Genomic DNA, 20,956 nt, shown 5'->3' on the forward strand with positions numbered 1-20,956 from the left:
TGGGCCGCGCCGCTCAACCGGGCCACGGCCACACGCGCGCTAGGGGAGACGCATAGACACACGTCAGGAGAGACATATATACACACACACAGTAAGGGAGACACTCCAGGAGAGCGACACACACCAGTAGAGAGCTAGCAACACCACCCACACACAGGCACAACACACAACTCCAGGAGGAGTGACACAGGAAGACCACGTGCTGAAACCGCACGCGCAACTCCAGCAACAGAAACATGAGGAGATTGCTTCGTGCTGAAACCACACACACGAGGAGAGAGCCAGCAGCACAGCCTTCACACAGCCACAACACACAACCCCAGCAAGAGCAACGCAGGGAGGCTCCTACGTGCTGAGACAAGGTGCGCATGCACACACACACGCAAGCCAAAGCAGCCGGGCACTTGGTGGGTGAATGCATAGAATCGAGCAAGCCAAAGAGGGAAACAAAACTGAGAGGAGGCGCACCCGGAGCACCTATCTGTACCTGCCTCTGCACACCTGGTGTGACTGTACCCTGCCATAAAGCAACAATGCAGAGCATGCATGTGCTCCGTCGTACACATACAAACAGAACTAGCATCAGGGCACCAACGACACATGCAGCCACACAGCATATAACACCCCCAATGCACTGTGCTACCCCACTGTCAGAGCAGCAGCACACCCCAGGAGCACTGGCATACACACACACACACACCAGGATGTAGGGTGTGTTGTTAACATCCAGGAACTGGCACATATTCAAAGTCTAGTGTAGACAAGGCAGTGTGCCTTTGGCATATGGTAAACGAATGCCTAGGCAACTATGACACTTGGTCAACACTTTTATATATGCCAGAGGAGGGGTGATGATAACATATCCGTAGATACAGGAATTAGGCATGGGAAAATCATTCTTGGACAGACTGCTTCCTGGAGCACGAGAGTAATACACCCTCCAGCACCAATGATGTTACAACAGGATGCAAAGTAACTGCAGGATATGTTCCCGAAAAGTCACAGCCAGGCAAGGCCCCATTGCCTCACCCTGTGTCTGCCAGCAGAAAACCAGGCACAACAGGCTTCGCTGTCAAGGAGGCCTCTAGAGAGACAACGGCAGTGGCTGCTGGGTTTGACCCTAAACTCCCAGTTCCAAGTCAAATTTAAGACCATCCCAGACAGGGTTCACCCAGCTCCAAAATAACATGGTCATTCTCCCACTCTTTAGCTGTGAGTTTATTAGTTGTCACCCAAACAACTCTTACAAGCGTCACAACAGCACACCATCTCACATTTGCGTGCCCATATCTCACTTCAGTCTGTACAATGGGCTGTATTCACACTTGGTGCAACTCCGCAGGAACAAGCACAGTAATGCCAGGGACGCATTCAGTCTTGGGACCCATCCTCCCTCTCTTGCACACCCTGCGTGAGTCTATAGGGAAGATGTGGGCGCTGTGGAGGGGAAGCTGTTTTTTATTCTTCCTCTGCTTTTCTCCTAGCATCTGCAAGGGGGTCTGCCTTACCCACCAAAACGCAGTGTTAAGATTACAACTTTGCTTTAATCTGTCACAGTGTCTGACCTGACAAGTCTCGAGGGAGTCATCTTCCTTCTGGATGCATTTTCAGGCAGCTTTTAAAATATCTCCTTGATATGATGAAGTGTTCTCTGCGTTTCAGCGAGGCATTTAAAAGTCTCGCTCATTTACCAGGGTGGCGCTACGTTCAATCTTATCTTCCTGGAAATCATTTTGGGACACGAAAGCCTCCTTGCATCTCAGGCAATGACATTTCAGTGACATTTCACCTCTCATCACAACACGAAAGTGTTTTAGCCTGTGTCATCAAGTCATCTATTGATGGGAAGATGATGTTTTTATACTTGTTTTTGTTCTACAGCAAAAAAACCAACACATGGCCACCTCCGTGAATTATTAAGCGAAGAAAAGCCTGCCATTCCTCCAAAAAAAGGGGGAGGTATAAACTTTCCACAGTACCACACCCCCTCTGTATGTTGTGTTGCAGGGGTTGGAAAAAGTGTGTGATGGATGGCCCATCACATCCTGCTTTGGCATAAGGGAGTGCAACTTCTAATAAAGAGAATAGAAATTGTGCTCACTTACCAACAGGGAGGTATTTGGCTTCATGCACCATGCAAAATTTTGGAGCCATGAAACCAAAAATATTTCATCTTAGCACTAAATAGACCAAGCTTCAACAAAATGTTTTAGGTCAGACCACTCTGCATTACTTTAAAACCGTTTCTCATTAGAAGGCAGTCACACTTCCTAAAGCAGCCTCTTACTTGGAGAACCCAGCTGAAATATGGAGATGCCAAGAACCTGGAGGCTCCCAGGGACCTTCAGAGATTTTGAGCACCCTGAGCTCCCCTTCTTTGGCAATCCCTTGCAGGCAAGGAGGACTGTCTCCCAAGACTGTCTTATCTGTTGTCCAAAGATGGCTGATGAGGCTGATCCAGGATCGACAGACTCTGTTGCAACTTGGGCACATGTCTCCATGTAGGGTGGGTGGCTCTGGGTTCTTCATTTGGTCTACAACACACCTTTAGCTCCACACCCCCTTTCATTGATGGCTTGGGTTCTCGGCACCAACAAAAAAGCCGCGGCATGCAAAATCAGTGGTCATTTCTGAAGACTTTTGTCTTAAACTTGTTGTTTTACTCTACACTCAAAAAAGGGAAACGGATAAAAATGCAGAGGGGCGAGGGGGGAAAACACCCTCCGAGAAGAGCAGGAGGGACAGAGGTCATCAGAGTTGCATGGATACAGCAAGATCTGCAAAGACAAATGCCCAACTAAAGTCAGCTGGTTTTCTACAAAATGTACTAAGAGGATAACAACATGCCTTTCAATAAAGGATCACATCTTTCCACAGTGCCGCTTCTGTGCAACTTTGGTCATCATGGCTGATTTTTTGTCCTGACCCAAGAGATTGTACCCGGTAGCACCATGTCTCCGCGGGAAGGGAACTGTTAACACTTTGCAAACGTCTATATTACAACATTGTGCACAGTGTGGTAGGCACAGTGCAGATCTGTCAGGAGACAAATGCCCTGATTCTCCTTACATCCCTGACTTTCAGGTAGCTATTTACACCCTTGGAAAAGTAGTTGAAAAACACAACTTTGAAGGGTAGCACTCAACACTTCTTCTTTTTTTTTTTTTTTGCAATGTTGTCAAAGGCTACACACAAAAAACAAAGCTGGAGTTGAAGGGATGTAGTGAGACTCCAGTAGAGACACAGCAGATGCCTATGCAACTCCATTCCAGATCCCAATTCCACCACCCAAAAGGATCTGGCTTGGGCCCGTTTCTAGCTCTGGTCCAATGACCATAAAACAAGCTGTTTCAGGGGCACCGTAGCCAATTTGCAAATGATAAAATTATTCAGCCATTTGCATTTTATTCAGTTCGTTCTTAAATGGCTAAAGGGGCCTAATCCATATTGTGGACTAATTGCCTGCAGCATTTTATTACTAAAACTTAAGCTGTTTGGGAATTATTGAAGCACGGAAGGCTGCTAAGTGCCTGATCTGCAGTCCTAACGCGGTGGCAGTGGGATCTCGGGGAGTTTGCCTGAGTGGTCCCCCGGGGCAGGGAGAGCCCTCATGGCTGGGGGGGAAGGAGGGGGGAATGCCGCCCCTGCCAATGCAGGCGATTAAAGCAGGAATGAGATAAATGGGGAATTCTGGTCGCACTGCAGTGCAGGCAGAAGGCTGAGGGAACAGGAGGCCTGACTCTGCAGTTCTTGTGCAGTCAAAGCACTTACTGGCTTTAGTGGAAATTTTGCCGAAGTAAGGGCTGCAAAGTGAAAAATGTAACCCCCAGAGCAAAGTTCACTTCCTCAGTGCAGAGGTATATACATCCAGGGCCACATGCACCACTAGAGGGCAAATATCCAGCTTCGCACCCTATTAACGTGGCTTCAGCAGGGGATGAGGACCAGAGGATGCTCTTACTATTCCATAGGTATACAAGTGTTGAAGGCATTTAATACCAGTATAGCTAAGCTTATACCCCTAGTGTGTCCACGCTATTAGGGTTGGACTGCCTCAGCCCAAACAGCATAGTTAAAGTGGTAAAATCTAGGTGCATAACCAGGCCCCAAACACAGACTTAAATGGAGCTGAACGGGTGCATAGGCTCTTCCCTTTGCAGTCAGAGGGATTTCCCTTCAGATGCAGCCTCTGGTTACAAAGGAAGAACAGAGATCTGGCTCAGGCCCTTGCATAACATGTTCCTTCTTTTGCTCAAACTAAGCTGCCCTTTTCTTTTAAAACCCAGGAAAATGCTGGGATGCAGGTCCTGCTGGGGGAACAAATGGCAGAGCTCAGAGCCCTTCTGAGCAATTGCTCATTCTGAAGCACTGCCAGGAACTGTAACTTAGGGGAGGGAGGGGAAAAAGGGTCCCATCCTTCTGTGCACAAGGAAAAACGGTCCAAGATGATTGTTTAGCAAATAGCTGGAAGGAAGGAAGGAAGGAAGGGCAAGAATGCCCAAAAGTCCCCCTGATTCACCAAAGGCATCCAGGAATGCCCGATTGCCAAAAAGGCGGCATACACCCGGTAGAAGGGGGGTGCTATCTCCAAAGAGGAGTATACCTCCTCTGCTCAGGACTGTGGGGGGGCTGTCAGGAAAGCTAAGGCAGACATGGATCTAGGGCTAGCATCCAAGATCAAAGATAATAAAAAGTTACTTTTTCAAATATATAGGGAGGATGAAGAAGGCACCGGGAAACGTGGGGCCCCTGCAAGATACACTGGGCAAGCTGGTGGCTGCTCCAGAGGAGAAAGCAGACCTCTTTAACCAATTCTTCACCTCCGTTTCCTTGGGCAGGGACTGGGACTTCCCCACCATGATGCAAGACAGACTCGAGGGGAATGCCTCCAGACCTCAGGTTGGGGAGGACCGGGTTAGAGAGCTTCTGGAGGGGCTGGACGTGGTCCAATCAGCAGGTCCAGATGCTTTTCACCCCAGGGTGCTGAGGGAGCTAGCACGGGTTATTGCAGGGCCCTTGGCACGGCTTTACAAGTGCTCGTGGTGCTCAGGCCAGGTGCCAGATGATTGGAAAATAGCCAACGTGGTCCCCATCTTTAAAACAGGGAGGAGGGAGGACCCAGGCAACTATAGGCCCATCAGCCTTACCTCAATCCTAGGGAAACTCTTTGAGAAGATCATCAAGGAGCACATCTGCCATGGGCCAGCTTCAGGGATGATGCTCAAGGGCAACCAGTGTGGTTTCATTAGGGGCAGGTCATGTCAGACCAACCTGATTGCCTTTTACAATCAGGTCACAAAAGCCTTGGATGCAGGTGTTGCTGTGGATGTAGTCCTTCTGGACTTCAGCAAAGCCTTTGACACCGTCTCCCACCCCATCCTCATTAAAAAACTAGGTGACTGTGGCATTGATGCCTACACAGTCAGATGGATTGCAGATTGGCTGAAGGGTCGCACTCAGAGGGTGGTGGTGGACGGGTCATATTCGACCTGGGGAGAAGTGGGCAGCGGAGTCCCCCAGGGCTCGGTCCTTGAGCCCGCGCTGTTAAATTTCTTTATCAGTGATTTGGATGATGGGTGAAAAGCAATCTGTTTAAATTCGCTGATGATACCAAAATTTGGGGTGAGGTGAGCACACTAGTAGGGAGGGAAAGACTGCAGCAAGACCTGGATAGGTTACAGGGGTGGGCTAGCAAAAATAGGATGCGTTTCAATACTGACAAGTGCAGGGAGCTGCACTTGGGCAGTAGTAAACAGCAGCACACTTATAAGATGGGAAACTCTCTTCTCGAGAGCATGGAGGCAGAAAGGGATCTCTGAGTCATTATTGACTCCAAGATGAATATGGGCCAACAACGCGAGGTCACGGTTGGCAGGGCTAACCGGACCTTGTCATGCATCCACAGGTGCATCTCTAGCAGGGACAAGAAGGTGATCCTCCCCCTCTATGCGGCACTGGTCAGGCCGCAGCTGGAGTCCTGTGTCCAGTTCTGTGCGCCCCACTTCAGGAGGGATGTGGTCAACATGGAGAGGGTCCAGAGGAGGGCCACCCACATGATCCGGGGACAACAGGGCAGACCCTACAATGAGAGACTGCAGGACCTGAACCTGTTCAGCCTTCACAAGAGAAGGCTGAGGGGGGACCTGGTGACCATCTATACACTCACTAGGGCAGACCAGAAGGGTTTGGGACAGACCTTGTTTCCCCTAGCCCCCCCCAGCATAACAAGGAATAACGGCCACAAGTTGTTGGAGAGGAGGTTTAGATTAGACATCCATAAGAACTACTTCACAGTCAGGGCGGCTAGGATCTGGAGCCAACTTCCAAGAGAAGTGGTGCTGGCTCCTACCCTGGGGGGCTTTAAGAAGAGGCTTGATGCCCACCTGGCTGGAATCATTTGAGCCCAGTTTTTCTCCTGCTCAGGCGGGGGGTCAGACTTGAAGATCTACAAGGTCCCTTTCGACCCGACTTCTGTGATTCTATGAAAAGAAAGAATAAAAACGGACTGCTCCTCTAACGAGCTTTGCATGCCAAGTTTCAGCAATTTTTTACTGCCGCGTTATAAACCCCTGAAAAACAAGCTTTAAGGGTGTTTATCAATTACATAGATTACCCATTGTGCTCATCATTTTTACGCAACTGCAAATGCCTCCCCACCTTTCCTTCTCCTTGTACAGAGGAAAAAGCCCCGAGGGAAAAGCTGAGCTCCTTCGGGGGTCTGGCTGTGCATTCGCGAGACAGAAAGGAACTGGATGGCCTGACAAGCCCCGAGTGAAATGAGGCGGACGGCCTCTGCTCAGCTCCTAGGGGTTATTGCACCACCTGACCTGGCGCCATCCGTCATAGCAGAGCAGTCACCCATCGTGAAAAGACGCAGCATGGACACCATGTGAATTATCTCTGACCCCTAGAAGGGCTGGCTCCTCCAGAGCAGGTTGGGGTCGTCAGGAGGGCAGCGGAGAGAAGCTGGCCTACCAGACCTGCAATTAAAAAGAGCATTTCAGAGACCAGAGGAAAAGGTGACGGGTTCACGGCATGAACCTGTCCTCACGGTCTGAACAAGAGGGCTACAATCTCAGTTGCCAGCACAGAAGCATTGGTGCTTCCCGGACCCAAGGAACGGGCTGGGTCGCCTATGGACACAGTGCATGACGCCAGGCTCACAGGCCAGAGTGGCTCAGACCACCCCGGAGAAGTAACAGAAGAAATGGATGCCTCAGTGCTGTGTAATCCTCGTGCACACGGTATGCTGGCTGGTGACAAAGCCATGGAGCTAACTGCTGTCAGCACATCTGTTAGAAGCCCAAATTCTCAGGTGTTTATGGCTTGGCTGTAAAACATTTGCTTTGGGCACAACTTTGGTGTAAGGAGGCTTTGCCACATGGTCAGATCAGTAGAGTCCAGCCCCTTCTAAGAAAGAAAAGCCCCCCATAACATCTGGCTGTGGGCCCAATCTTGTAATCCCTCTGTTCCAAGACCGGGCAGAGAGAGGGTAGGCGCACAGATGGGACCTGGGTTGTGCAGTGGTGATAATCGTACGAGAGAGAAAATTCATTCTGTGCTTTTGGCCCAAGAGAATTATTTTAATCAATGAAAACAATTGGCCCAGGCCAACTTTCAAATATAAAAACAGCAAAATAAAACAAATAATTGACTTAATACATAGGTGATTGGATTCAGATGCCTCTTCCCTTTCCTCACTGATGTCCCAATCCTGCAATTTTATGCTCGTTAACAGCCCTAGTTCTGGAAACACACATGCATGGGACTGCTTACCCGCGTGAGGTCTCTTACTCACTACTGGATTCAGCTGGACTGAGATCATGGGTAATGTAACTCACTTGAAATAGCATTTGCTTAATTAATTAATCCCACAAAGATTTACATGACTCCTAATGCTGTGCGACTGACGAGTTCACTGGGGTTATTCGTGGACCCAAGTTTTCATAGCACTAGGACTTAAAATTGGGCAAGCGATTAATCCATTAGTAATTATCAATATTAAATAACAGATCCAATCTCATTTGAAATTCTGTAAAACAAAAGCAACCAACTGTGATGCTGATTGCTGGCTATTGGGCTTGCTTGGTCGTTTTTGGTTTTTTTTTTTTACCCCCAAAATGCTTTGCTAAGCCACCTGGTAGGCATCAAAGACACATTTTGATCCTGTAAAGGGTTACGCATATGGTACTGCTCTCTTACACAATGAAGCAATTGTATATTTCAGGGCTGAGATCCATTTAACACTCTTGAAAAGCCCCCAAATTAAAGAGAGTTAATATGACCCCCCCCCCCCACACCCTTTGGATGACAGGGGAATCCACTGGTCTCCAGACCAGCCACTGTCCTTTGCCAAGTCATTTTTTCCTTCCTGGTTTATCTACTCTCATGCTTTCAAAGAGGATAGGTGTTACGGCTCTTGTGCGGGTTATCAATAGGGACTGAGGGGTCCCACTTTCAACCCCGGTCCGTAAGAGCAGATTCTCTCCAGGGAACACTGGCCTGACAACTCAGGATGTTATCGTGGGCCATGGACTTGTACAAAATCTGTGTCGGAGAAAGAAAGGATGCATGTGAGAATTACAGCTGCTCTGCACGGAGCCTTGGGAGGGCTTTTTTTTTTTTTTTCCCTGGGATTTTCACCCCCCAAAAATCATAAAGCTCCAAATGTTTCCATTACTCAGCTCCTGAGTGAGTAGGAAGAGAGGATGCGAGTATTCCCTGGAGATTTAATTGCACTCCCCCACCAAACGGGCGGAAAATCAGAATTAAGGAACCACTCTGCAGCTGTGGCAGGTGATTCCAGGAAACATGATTGCTTTTCTTGCCACAGTGTTGGCGCGCTGTCTGTGCTACTACAGCTAGAAGCCATGGGCAGAACTGTGGCCCCAAGTCACTGCCTGTGTGGGTAAATGAGGGGGATGACTAAAGAGAGACAACATGCTGGCAGCTGCTCCCAGAGCCACTGGGCATAAGGCAAGACTCAATGCTAGTCTGTGCACTCCGGTGGCGCCGTGTGCATGGGATGGGAGTTTATTGTATCTGCTTCAACAGGACCTGCAGGAAGACGAAGAGCATTCCTTAATCCTGCCACCCCCATTACACATTTGCATGCAACTCAGCACCTTTTAACAGTCCCATAAGATATTGTGCAAGTCCCTGACCCTAAACTGGGGATCCCATTATACAGTGCTGTTTCAGGGAAAAGCCACTCTTCTGCATTGTGGAATCATGGTGCCCCTATAACAAGAAAAAGGAAACTCGAGAGAAAAACCTTACAGGGAAGAGATAAGCATGAAAGGCTGCCCATAAAGGGCTGGGAAGGGAAGCCCTCCCGGCTAAACAGGGAAATCACGGTCCTCCTTAGAAAGAAGAAAGAGGCGTACAAACAATGGAAGCTGGGGACAGGCCTCAAGGAGGACTATACAACAACGGCCCGCACGTGTAGAGAACAAATTAGAAAGGCTAAGGCGGCGACCGAACTTAGATTAAAAACGGGAATCAAGGACAACAAAAAGTCCTTCTTTAGGTACATAGGGAACAAGAGGAAAGCAAATGGGAGTGTGGGGCCATTGCTCAACAACTCAGGACAGCTGGTTACCGACACTCAGGAGAAAACTGAACTCCTGAATGACTACTTTGCCTTGGTGTTTCTCCAGGCCACGGGGAAAATCATGCCAGACAGGGTACAGAATGAGCAGGGCAGAAATGAGTGCCTCCCTACTGTTGCTGTAGAACTGGTGTGTGATCAATTAAAGAAATTAGACATATATAAGTCAGCAGGACCGGATGAACTCCATCCAAGGGTGCTGAAGGAGCTGGCCAACATCATTGTGGAGCCCCTGGCGAAACTGTTCCAAAACTCATGGTGCTCCAGAGAGGTCCCCGAGGTCTGCAAGAGGGCCAGTGTTGTGCCCAAGTTCAAGAAAGGGAAGAGGGAGGACCCAGGTAACTATAGGCCAATTAACCTAACTTCAATCCCAGGGAAAAGCCTGGAAAAAATTCATTCAGAGGTCTATGTGCAATAGGCTTGCAGAAGGTAGGATTCTGAATGACAGCCAGCATGGCTTCATTGCAGGCAGGTCTTGTCTAACCAACCTCATCTCCTTTTACAATCAGATAACTCACCACCTGGATAAGGGAGAAGTGGTGGATGTTATACACCTTGACTTCCAAAAAGCCTTTGATCTGGTACCCGACGATGTTCTTGTGAGAAAATTGGAAGATAGTGGGCTTAACTACAAGACAGTAGGTGGGCACAAAGCTGGCTGCGGGGTAGGACCCAGAGAATCCTACTGAACAGACCTGTATCGTCCGGGTGAGAAGTGAGCAGCGGTGTCCCGCCGGGGTCGGTCCTTGGTGCTGTACTTTTCAACGTCTTTTTTTCAAATAATTTGGATGAGGGGGTGAAGACTAAGAGCTGACTGCCCAGGTTTGCAGAGGACACCAAGTTATGGGGAGTGTGGTCACACTTGAAAATAGGCTACAGATACAGGTGGACCTAGACAGGCTGGCAAGCTGGGCAAGTCAGAACCAGATGAAGTTCAATGTCAAGAAGTGTAAAGTGCTCCACTTGGGGACAAACAATCCCTTGCACACCTACAGGCTTGGCAATGCCAATCTGACCAGCACTAGGAATGAAAGAGACCTGGGGGTAATAATAGACCACAGCATGAATATGAGCCAGCAGTGCGACTCTATTGCCAGCAAGGCAAATAATACATCAATCGATGCATGTCCAGCAAGACCGAGGAAGTGATTCTTCCACGCTGTTCTGCACTAGTGAGACCCCAACTGGAGTACTGTGTCCAGTTCTGGGGGCTGCACTTTAACAAGGACGTGGTACAACTTGAGAGAGTCCAGAGAAGGCCACCCATATGACTAGAGGCTGGTACAGCAAGCAATATGAGGAAAAGCAGAGGGACCGGGGATTCTTCAGCAGGAAAAAAAGAAGGCCGAGAGGGGACTTGGTAGCAGGTTACCACTACGTCAGGGGAATACATCCTTCTCTTCTTTTGGAGCGGTCAGTTGCCCAATGCAATCTCCGAATGCCAGATGCAATACTGCAGGCTCACGTTAAAGTAACCCGAACAGAACCTAGGAGAGGCGAAGAGCGGATCCTGTCTCAAGGTGCTTGGCTTTGCATCCTATGAGGCTTAAACCCCACTGGTGACCATTTACTCAGCTAAGATGGCCCTGGGATGTTTGGGAGGCTGCTCCACTGGTCTCTAGTTGTCACCTTCCCTGTGTCCCACGGTTGGAAGGAGAGCTCGGGGGGAAGGTGAGTTTTGCAGCACACTCTGAAAACAGTTCAGCTCATCTCCCACGGGCCTATGTCATAGCCAGAGCTAGGAACACTATCTTCTGTGCCCACAAGCTGTCTCTGAGCACAACTAGCCACATCTTTCCAAATGAATGGGTGAATGAATGACGATGCCAATCTCCAAGGTAAACGGGCCTCAACTTGAGGGGATTAAGGCTTGCTTTAATGTGGAGCAGCATCAGTTTAACTTATGCCCATCTAGTTCAACCACTGCTAAAGCCGTTCCCTTGAAACCCAGCATATTTCGGATGATTAGGAACAAGTTGAAGTGAAAATAAAAAGAAGTTGCCCCGAGCCAAAATCAGAGCCTCTGCACAGGGGTTGGCACCACCTCGATTCAGCTACTTAAACTGAAGCAGTGCAGTGTGATGTGCAGATGAGGCTGGAGACAATGGCTTTGACCTGGCTCCAGAAGGGAGCAGGGGAGGCAGCGAGGCATGCAAAACGCTGGCGCAAAGCACGTTTAGCAGGTTTCCCGGCTCTGGAGGCAGGCTGCTGCACAGCAGCCATCAGACAAGCCCCACTAGTATCTGTCCACGTCTTACCCTGACCTGCCCTCAGCGCTCCTGAGGCACAGGTCACGAAAGACTTGTCATTGCATTTATAAAGCAAACGCTCCTCCTTCCACCACTGCCGATGGCTTGTCCTGTCCCCTCCTGCAGGAGAGTCCCTGCAGTTCTGCTAGGCAAAACTTTCTCCCCCAGGGCAGGGGGTGCTCTGGCCATGCAGCGAGCTGCTGTGGGCACAAGCACGTGGCCAAAGGGACACATGATTACAAATACCTCATTCCTACCCTCCACCCCGGCAAAGGGAAACCAGACCCGAGAGGGAGCCTCCTACAGCTCCAACCCTTTTGGGTGAGCTCCACAGCCTGGAGGAGGACAGAGTTTGAGGTCTGGCTTCCTCGCAACACACCTGCACACGTCCAGACTGTGGCCAGCTAGTGGGATTTGAAGCTTTAGATTGCGGCACCAAGACCTCACGTAATAATTGGCTGCATTCCCCTTTTTGATCACAAGCCGAGACCTTCCAAAAGGTCTGAAGAGGTAACACCCTTGTGGGCTCGTGTACAGACTCACAAATGTAAACTCTGCTCGTGTTACCAGGCTGCCCAAGAAACATCTGGCTTCCACCTGCCATGCAACCATCCGCCAGCCCCTCTACAAGGCTGCTTTGCTGTGCCCAGATTGCATCGGAGAGGGACTCCTCAAGGCCAGGCTGCATCTGAGAGGAGCGAGCGTCTCTAAGGCAGTTCACAAAACTGAGAGCAGTCAATTGTAAAGTGCAGGTAACAAGTTCATTAATAAAAAAGAACAAAACTCCAGAGCATACTTTTAATTTTTAAGGGGAAGAAATAATGGGGGTTTGGCCCCACCTGCTTTCCCCAAGTACAGGCCAGCTTCTCAAATGATACAGTCTTAGCTTCACTGATATTAATGGAAGTAGATCAATTTACACCAGACGGGATCTGACCCCAAAAGTTACCCAAATCAGCATTCCTCCTTTATCCTCTCTCCCGCCCTAGCGGTCTCAACAATCAGCATTGCCACCTCATGGGAACTGTCATTTGGGGGTGGGGGAGGGAGGGCTGTACAGCAGGCCCGAGACATGACTATCACCAACAAGTCTTAGCAGGGTCTCATGCAGACACAGTAGGTATTAAGTCTAAGACGTCCAGCTACAGAGTAACCCATAGCCCATCAGCTAACAGACCTTAAAACTCAGCCTGCAGCAAGACACACTACACATTAGCACACCTGCCTTATCCCAGCAGTTGCATACACTCACAATCACCCATTCCCGCTGTTTTGGCTCGTATAATAATGGGCAATTGGAAGGGTAGCACAGAAACCATTTCTCTCCCCATCCCTGTAGCCCTCATCATCTTCATTATACCAATGATTAAGAGCAGTCAAGGACTTCAGCCACCATGCCTTGCATGGCAAAGAGGAGAGTTTCTGCTATGTTGTCATTATACTGGACACATCTGGTGCTCCTTCCAGTTGTATCTATTGAAAGCCATTCATAAAAGTGCCATGAACAGTATTAGCCTCTCTCAACAGGTGACTTTCTGCTTATACTACTAGATGGCGAGCATTTGGTTCCCACTGGTTGGCTTCTCCGTCTTCTGTAGGAGAAAGAAAAGAAAGCATCCTGAAAGAGGAATCTGTAAACTGTAGAGCATTTTTCCAATAAAGACGTAGAAATCATAGAAAATGAGGGTTGGAAGGGACCTCAGGAGATCATCTAGCCCAACCCCTTGCTCAAAGGAAGACCATCCAGGATGGTCACCAGGATCTGGGGGAACACTTGTTTACCAGAGCGTCCCAAGGGATGACGAGATCAAATGGTCATAAATTACTACAAGACCGTTTCTTTACTGTCCAAGCCCCCACGGTCTGGTACAGCCTGCCATCGGAGGTGGTTCAAGCACCTACTTTGAACGCCTTCAAGAACAAATTGGATGCTTATCTTGCTGGGATCCTATGACCACAGCTGACTTCCTGCCCCTCGGGCAGGGGGCTGGACTCGAAGATCTTCCGAGGTCCCTTCCAGCCCTAATGTCTACGAGTCATCCCCGCCAAGGCTTTGTCTAGGTGGGTCTTAAAAACCTCCAAGGATGGAGCTCCCACCACTTCTCTGGGTAACTTTCTGCTTATGCTCCTGGATGCCAAGCATTTGGTTCCCCACCAGTTGGCTTCTCCATCTTCAGTAGGAGATTTAAGAAGAAAAAAAAAAAGAGAGACGATCTTGAAAGAGGAATCTGTAAACTGTAGAGCATGTTTCCAATACAGACACTTCAGGCTCTGCCCATCAACATCACCATCAAGGCCCGTACTTATTTTGCAACCTGTTTGAGAGAAAAGAGAGAGACTGAAAGAGAGGCTTCCTGGAAACAGCAAGCTCCTCCTGCTTTACGATATTATCATATCTTCCTCTGTTTCACTCTGCTCCCTCCCAGCCTCAAGGGCTTCCTTGTCCATGCCAAAAGGCAAGTAAGAACATCTGATCAAGCTAGTGGAGGAGGAGGCAGGAGGCGTTGAACAACAGCCATCAGGCCAGAACACATATCCATCTCTACTGCTTAAAACTGTGCATAGGCCCTCAACACATCCTGGGAAACATTACTGTTTGAACCCACGATGAATTCTACAACACTACAACCCAGATTATTTTCTTCCTTTCTGCAGGAAGCATTTTGTAAAGGCTCCAGGTTATGTCCAATCTTCCTCTGGAAGAGGTACGGCGCATAAAACCCATCTTGCTTTTCTGGTTCCCCAATGCTTCTATCACACCGCTCTTCCAGAAAGGCTTTCATTCTGCAGAAAATAAGGCTTTCTGGCGATGCACAGAGAAAGGAGATGTTCAGAAACTCTATTAGATGAGCTTGACCATTTCATAAACTCCTTCAGAGACCAAAAAAAGATGGCCTGTGCTGCTTTTTCTACAATAAACAGCCTAGAGATATTAATAAGTTATATCTCAGTATCTTGGCATCTCCTAAGGTGGCTGGTACTGTGGTACTGTCTTACTGTCCCTTTTTCAGCTTCTAAATTACATCGGAAAAAAAAAACCTCGATTCTTTTCATGTTCTTTAAATATTACAGCATAGCCGCAGGGATATTATGAGGAGCAGGTAGTCTGTGAGACAGTTTCTTTGTTAGCCTGTGAAGGAGTTTGAACACCACCAACTTAAGGATACACCAAAAATAGCTGGCCTTCGGTACATTATTATGGCTTCCAGGATGTGACATCCTTCCTTCCAGTTAACTTTGAGGACACATCTCATGCCGCTTTAATACTCATAGGAAACTCTGCAGCAAGGCAGAGCTAAACAAATTTGGACAGAGAAAAGGCATGACAGTTCTGACTTCTGAACTCTCTTTTTCTCCCAGTTCAACTCCTACCATATGGTAGCAGCAGGGAAGGCTGTGTCTCAGGTTTTCAGAATGGCCAACGTAGACCTAGTACTGCAGCTGCATCAGAGACTAGCAACATCATGGACATACTGATCAGGCAAACGCTCATAAAGTGGTCCCTGCTAGCAGATCTATCACCAGTGGTGTCACCAAGAAAGAAAAGCCTTCAGCAGAACCTCCCCAAGCCCAATCCCCTGCGACAGGGAAAAAGTGAGGCTGGGGTGAAATGTCAGCTCCTGAAGGGCAAAGCAAGGACACTCGGTCTCTGCTGTGTGTAGACGGGAGGAGGGAAGCAGTGGGGGAGGAAAGGACTGGGATGGAGCCGCAAATAAATAAGGACAATGCACAATTTATGAAGACAAGCCCGTAGTAAGTGCTATTCACCCAGAGTGTAAATTGGTATTGATGTCACAACACGGCCCAACCAAAAATAATGATGATGATAATTTAGCGCCTGCACTATATCTCACTCAAGCCACTGCCCCATCCAGCCACAGCTCCCACCCTGCCTTCCTCTTCCCCTTCTCTTTTCATTGGTATCCTCCTAAATCAAAGACACTCAATGCTGATTTGATTATAACCCCTTATTTTATTTATCACCTGCTGCTCGCTCTCCCCCCTTCTCCCTGCAAGTTCTCTGTGGGCATCTTGGTTGTTTTTCAGTGCCTGGCAGTGCTCTCCGGGACGAGCCTGTCTCTGGGCTGCAGGAATTAGATTCTCTACTGGCGTGCATGCCATCCTTGGTGGCTCCCCATTTGTCATCCTTTAATCTCGCCTCTTTTATGCTCCAGATTCTGGCTACCCAGGCCTGTCTTCCCAGGTTTATAGCCCTGACTTACTTCCCTCCTGTAACATTTTACTGCTTGCTTATGGGCCCTTGGGGGCCTCATTTACACAAGTGCTGTTTTTGCTATAGTTAAGACTAATTTGCTGGGTTAGGGTTTGCTCTTGCATCCTGTGCTCTGCTCGGCTCCCAGACTCCCCTCTCCAGCAGGGAGGCACAGGATCTGCTCAGACAGAAGATTACCCCCCTGCATCCCCCTTTCAGTGTTGCCTTTCCTGAGTTGCATTCCCCCTCGCTTTGCACATTTCTCTCTTGCTCCTTGTTGCCTACCTGCCTTGTGTGCTGGCTTTTGGGTTTGGAAGATCCAAGGTGGGAGTTTTCACCTGCCAGCCACCTCCCTGCTCTGGCTCCAGTGCCACAGGGAGACATCAGGCCAAAATCAGGGCGAAATCTTCGGAAACAGGCTTCGTGGCTCAGGGCTGGCCGACTCACCATTGCTCCTCTAACATGTTATCCTGGGTTTTCCTTTGTTTTGGGTTTTGTTCTTCTTTATTTTATCATTGAAGGAGAAAACACTTTCCTTGTCACCTAAGTTCATTTCCTCACCTGGGCTGTATATAGCTGCTGCATGACCATTAGAGGCCTACTTCTTCGTTTTATATATCTGCGTACATACTCACATGCACACAAACAGACGTACACATATGTACATGGCTCATTTCAATAAATCTTCCTACCCAGGACTCATTTTCCAGCGCTGCTTGCTTTCCTCGGCTCTCACAGCTCCCATTCCAGCTGGGCTGGAGATTTATTTTGTTTACGTACCAGTTTTCCTATGAAATCACAGCACAATCAATGCCTCTCCCTTACATTCGCTTAGCGGTACCAGTGAACCTCCTACTGGGCAGACTAACCCAGCTGAGAGCTGTATCGCCAACCCACTTGGAGCCCCAAGGGAGACACCTAGCATGCACAAAACAGGGTTGACGGCGGCTACTATTAATAATAGGCAAGCATGATCCATGTGAGCTGCAATTCCCAACATGGATCCAACTAGGTGACTGGGCTCCATCAAAAAGCAGCACTGCAAAGTTGAGAGTCAAGATCTCTGCCAACTGTATCACAGGCAAGCAGTGCAAGTACCGAGTTGTAGGCAGTCTGGAGGAGCAGGGAGGATAGACTAGACAAGTACGTGAGTCAGAGGCTAATCCGGACCAGGAGCTGGGCTGCATGAGAGAGTCAGAACCAGAGAGTCCAAGCCGAAGTTGTAGTCAGCAAGTAAGATCCATGTCTGCAGCCAAAGCAATGCCAGAAAATCCAGGACACCAAAATGGGGTTAGGAGAAGCAGAGATCTAGGCAGGACCCAGCTAACAGCTGCTGTAGTTTGCCAAGCATTGAGCAGCCAAAGCCTAAATGAAGGGCCTGGGCTTTGCTCTGCAGCTGGTGAGCTTGTCTCTCACAGCCGGTGCCAATCTGAAACCAGGTGGCCCTAATGAGGTTGCAAATTGTCTTCTAACAAGCCAGTGTGCGCACCACTGTAGACGCATAAGCCCCTCATCTCGGCTGTTTTTCCCTAGTGTAATGTATCCTGGGGATTCAGTGTCCCTGTAGCATGTCCCTGCGTGAAATTCTGCAATCTGATCATACTCTGCCTTGCGCCGTGTATACCAACTCACCTCTACACATGCAGCCTCTGCAAAAACACAACCTCAGGTTTAAATGCGACTTATGTGGCAGTGGTGTAAGTCACTGAGGTACAGGGCTAGGAAGAATCAGGTGAACTATCCTGAATGGAGACCTTTCCCAATGTTTAAAGCAAACCAAAGAGAATTAAAACTTCTATTAGAGAGTCCCACATGCCAAGATCAGGGCGAACCATTGATCTCTGCCTCTGGGGGCCATCTTCCATCGGCATGAAGGGTAGCACTGTAACAACATCAAGCTGCTGAATACTAACGAGTGAATCTCCAGATAGGACTTACTGAGCATATCTACATGAGATGCTAAATGCACAGTAGACTAATTCTTCTGCACGTTAGCGCGTCATGCCAAAAGCCATGCTATTGCACTAATGCCCAGTAGAATTAGTCTACTGGTATCAGCGTCACTAAAAAGGCGTGCGTTGGTGCTACTGCACAGTAGCACCAGTTACTACACAGTCAGTTAGCACTTGTTATTACAAATACCAAAGTTAATGTGCAGTACCTAATGTAATGCACATTAATGCACATGTAGACATGCCCTCCACCTCCATGTTACAGAAGGATAGACTGAGATTCTAGCAGTCCTCCGCATTGGCCTCACTCTGCTCCATCTGAAATCAGCATAGTACAAAGGGAGTTGCACCTCCTTGTTGACTGTGCTGAGCACCAGGTTTGGCCAGAGCTGAGTCCTTTCAGAAACCCCACCTCACATGCCCAACTAACTAAACCCCTACCCAAACTACAATTTTATAAAGAAACAAAACCAAAAGGACCCAGCCAACTAAGTGCCTCAGAACAGCAGGAGTCTGAGATATTACAGTGGGGTCCTGATCCACAATAAAGGGTCCTCAGTGTTGGAATCAAAACTTGTGAAAGAGGTGATATCTTTTATTAGACCAACCAGATATTTGCAAACAAATTATTGTATTTATCTGCAAGCTTTCAGGCACACTCACCCTTTATCAGGCATAGGAGAGAGCAAAGATTGTAAAAGTTTTCCTAGGTAGAAATGAAAATTCGTATTTCACAGGAGAGCCGAAGGTGTGGTAAAATCTCCTGTTTGGAACAGTTCCTTTTGTCTAGGTTAGGCCCAGAGAAAAGTTGAAACAGTCTTTTTGCCTCAAAGTTGTCTGGTGGGTGGCAAGCTGGGTGTTGGCGTTGGTGTAATTTGAACGATAAATAATACCAATAGTATTCCAAGTATGTGATTTTTGCCAGCAGTATCAACCACAGGCTGCATTTCAGAAGCCCCTGGGAACCTGGACTGCAACATCTTTATCCCTCCCACTCTTCCTTTCCTCCTTTTTTTCTTTTAAAAATGGAAAACACATGCCAAAAACCAGTAATCCAACCATAAGCACATGCTCATTGTGGTCATATGATCTCCATCAAGCACATGATTATTTTCCACTTCGTTCCATCTTCTTTTTCATCCCATCGCCGTGCATCTCCTCGTCTGCCCTCTGCAATGTGCGGTCTGTAGCCTGTTTTTACCTGAATACATTGCTGATTGGGTTCCCTCAAGCAGGGGTGGGAGGAAGGGAAATAGCAACAGTCTTGCTGCCTGCCAGTTTCCTGTCCTGGTGTGAGAAACCTCCCATGGTGCCAGGAAAGTTTGCAGGGAGATAAGGATAAGTGTGCCAAGGGATGCCCTCAGACCCCGCTTCCAGCTGGTACTGGCAATAAAGACACAACACACCATAAATTCCTGCAAACCTCACTTGTTTTAAGGGGAGAGCAGTGCTGGTCTAATGTATTTAGCAGCTAAAAAATGGGGAACTTGAAACCCGACACAGCCGTTTCTGTGCGCTAGGCAAAAATACAACACCAGACTCAACAGAGCCAGTGGGGTGGTCTGGTGGCAACCACTCTACAGCCTGTAGGGTTAGGAGGGCTGAGGAACAGGTCCCAGAAAGGTTTCAACTGGATTCATGTTCAGCCCTCATTGGCAGGAAGGAAGGACATCATGATTAGTGGGGAAGGGGGTAATAGGAAGAGACAGACAGACAGATGGACAAAGAGCTTGTTTCCCTCTGATAGATACAGCCCACAGATCATCTAAGCCAGTGGCCCCTGGCTCACTGCTCCATAGGCAAGTTGTGGCCCGTGAGACCCTCCGGCATTGCTCACAACTGTAGAAAATTAAAGAGTTAAATGTGAGGTTGACCAGGACAGTAAAGCATTATGTTGCCTGCAGGGTATGTACCCTTACTTACCCGACTGCGGGATTCAAGATCACTGCACATACCCCAAGGTGGGCTGGCTTTGCAAGGGATTAGCCAATAAGGGACGTGCTTATGTTTTTAAAAAAGTGCGGTCAGGAGAGGGGAGGGGAGAACAGCTTTGCACTCCAGATCAGAAACTAAGGTGCCAGTGAATGGTCTCCAGGATGGGGGCTGCAGCGGTCTTCTCAGTGTCCCCAAGACCCCTGCACTGGGGACTCCATAGACATTAACAGTTTACCTCTCAGGGACTTTCAAGTCCAGTAAGCATATCTGGGGAGGGGGTTGGAAGCCTCCCTCCACCCAGAGGCATCGCATAGCCCCTTGTGCCCCTGCAACGGTCCTGAAAACAGACCTGGCATCATGTGGTAGGATTCCTGCTCCCAGAGGCTGACACTGAACCCCAACTTGTTGGGGAGGGGAAGGCCACTGCCTATCTAGCCTTCACTAGCGCTCCCAAACCCAAGAGCAGGGCGATCAGAGCTCAGCCCTGTCTGTGTCTGGCCCTCCAGGCAGGAGCCTGCCCCATCGCTTTGCTGGATGAGCCTAGAAGAACAAAGAGTAACTTAAATGAGAGAGGTCCATTTGGGAGGCAGTAGCTAAAGAGCAATTATGAAAGGGAAGATGGGCAAAGGCCCTCCCCCCTCTCCGATATAATCCCGCTTGTAGCCAAAGCAGCGGGGCCTGAACTGGCGTCTCATGGCAAAATGAATGCACGGGCTTCCCCCTCCCCCTCCGCGACATGTTAGCGGAGAATGACTGGCGGCTGGAAGTCCAAAGGGAGGCGATGCACAAAAGACCTTAATTAGGAAACTGAAAGCAGCGGCGGCAAGGGGAGGAGGAGGGAGAGCTGAACCCAGGGTCAGCGCCGCTGGGGTAATTCTCCCAGGCACTGATGGCTAAGTGACCTCCCTAATCATCCACTTGAGCAATGGGGAGGGGGAGAATACCCTCAAATGTGTGCGTGTGTTTGTGTGTGCACGTGCGTGTGTGCGCACATGTG

The 20,956-nt window shown here is 48.8% G+C and overlaps 1 long non-coding RNA gene across 2 annotated transcripts in view; it reads right to left on the reverse strand.

Annotated features, from left to right (window-relative positions):
* LOC109314442 overlaps positions 1 to 20,956 on the reverse strand; it is a 43,678-nt gene that overhangs the window by 10,546 nt on the left and 12,176 nt on the right. The window contains exons 3-4 of one of the 2 annotated variants that reach the window (XR_002102289.1): positions 6,614 to 6,980; positions 1,566 to 1,875 (exon numbers count right to left, since the gene is read on the reverse strand). This is a non-coding gene — a long non-coding RNA (uncharacterized LOC109314442). Of the gene's footprint in view, positions 1 to 1,524; positions 1,876 to 6,613; positions 6,981 to 20,956 lie in introns of those variants that run through there. The other variant, XR_002102288.1, reaches the window with a different exon arrangement.

The sequence above is a fragment of the Crocodylus porosus genome, unplaced genomic scaffold (assembly GCF_001723895.1).
Source record: "Crocodylus porosus isolate Cpor-Errol unplaced genomic scaffold, CroPor_comp1, whole genome shotgun sequence".
NCBI lineage: Eukaryota > Metazoa > Chordata > Crocodylia > Crocodylidae > Crocodylus > Crocodylus porosus.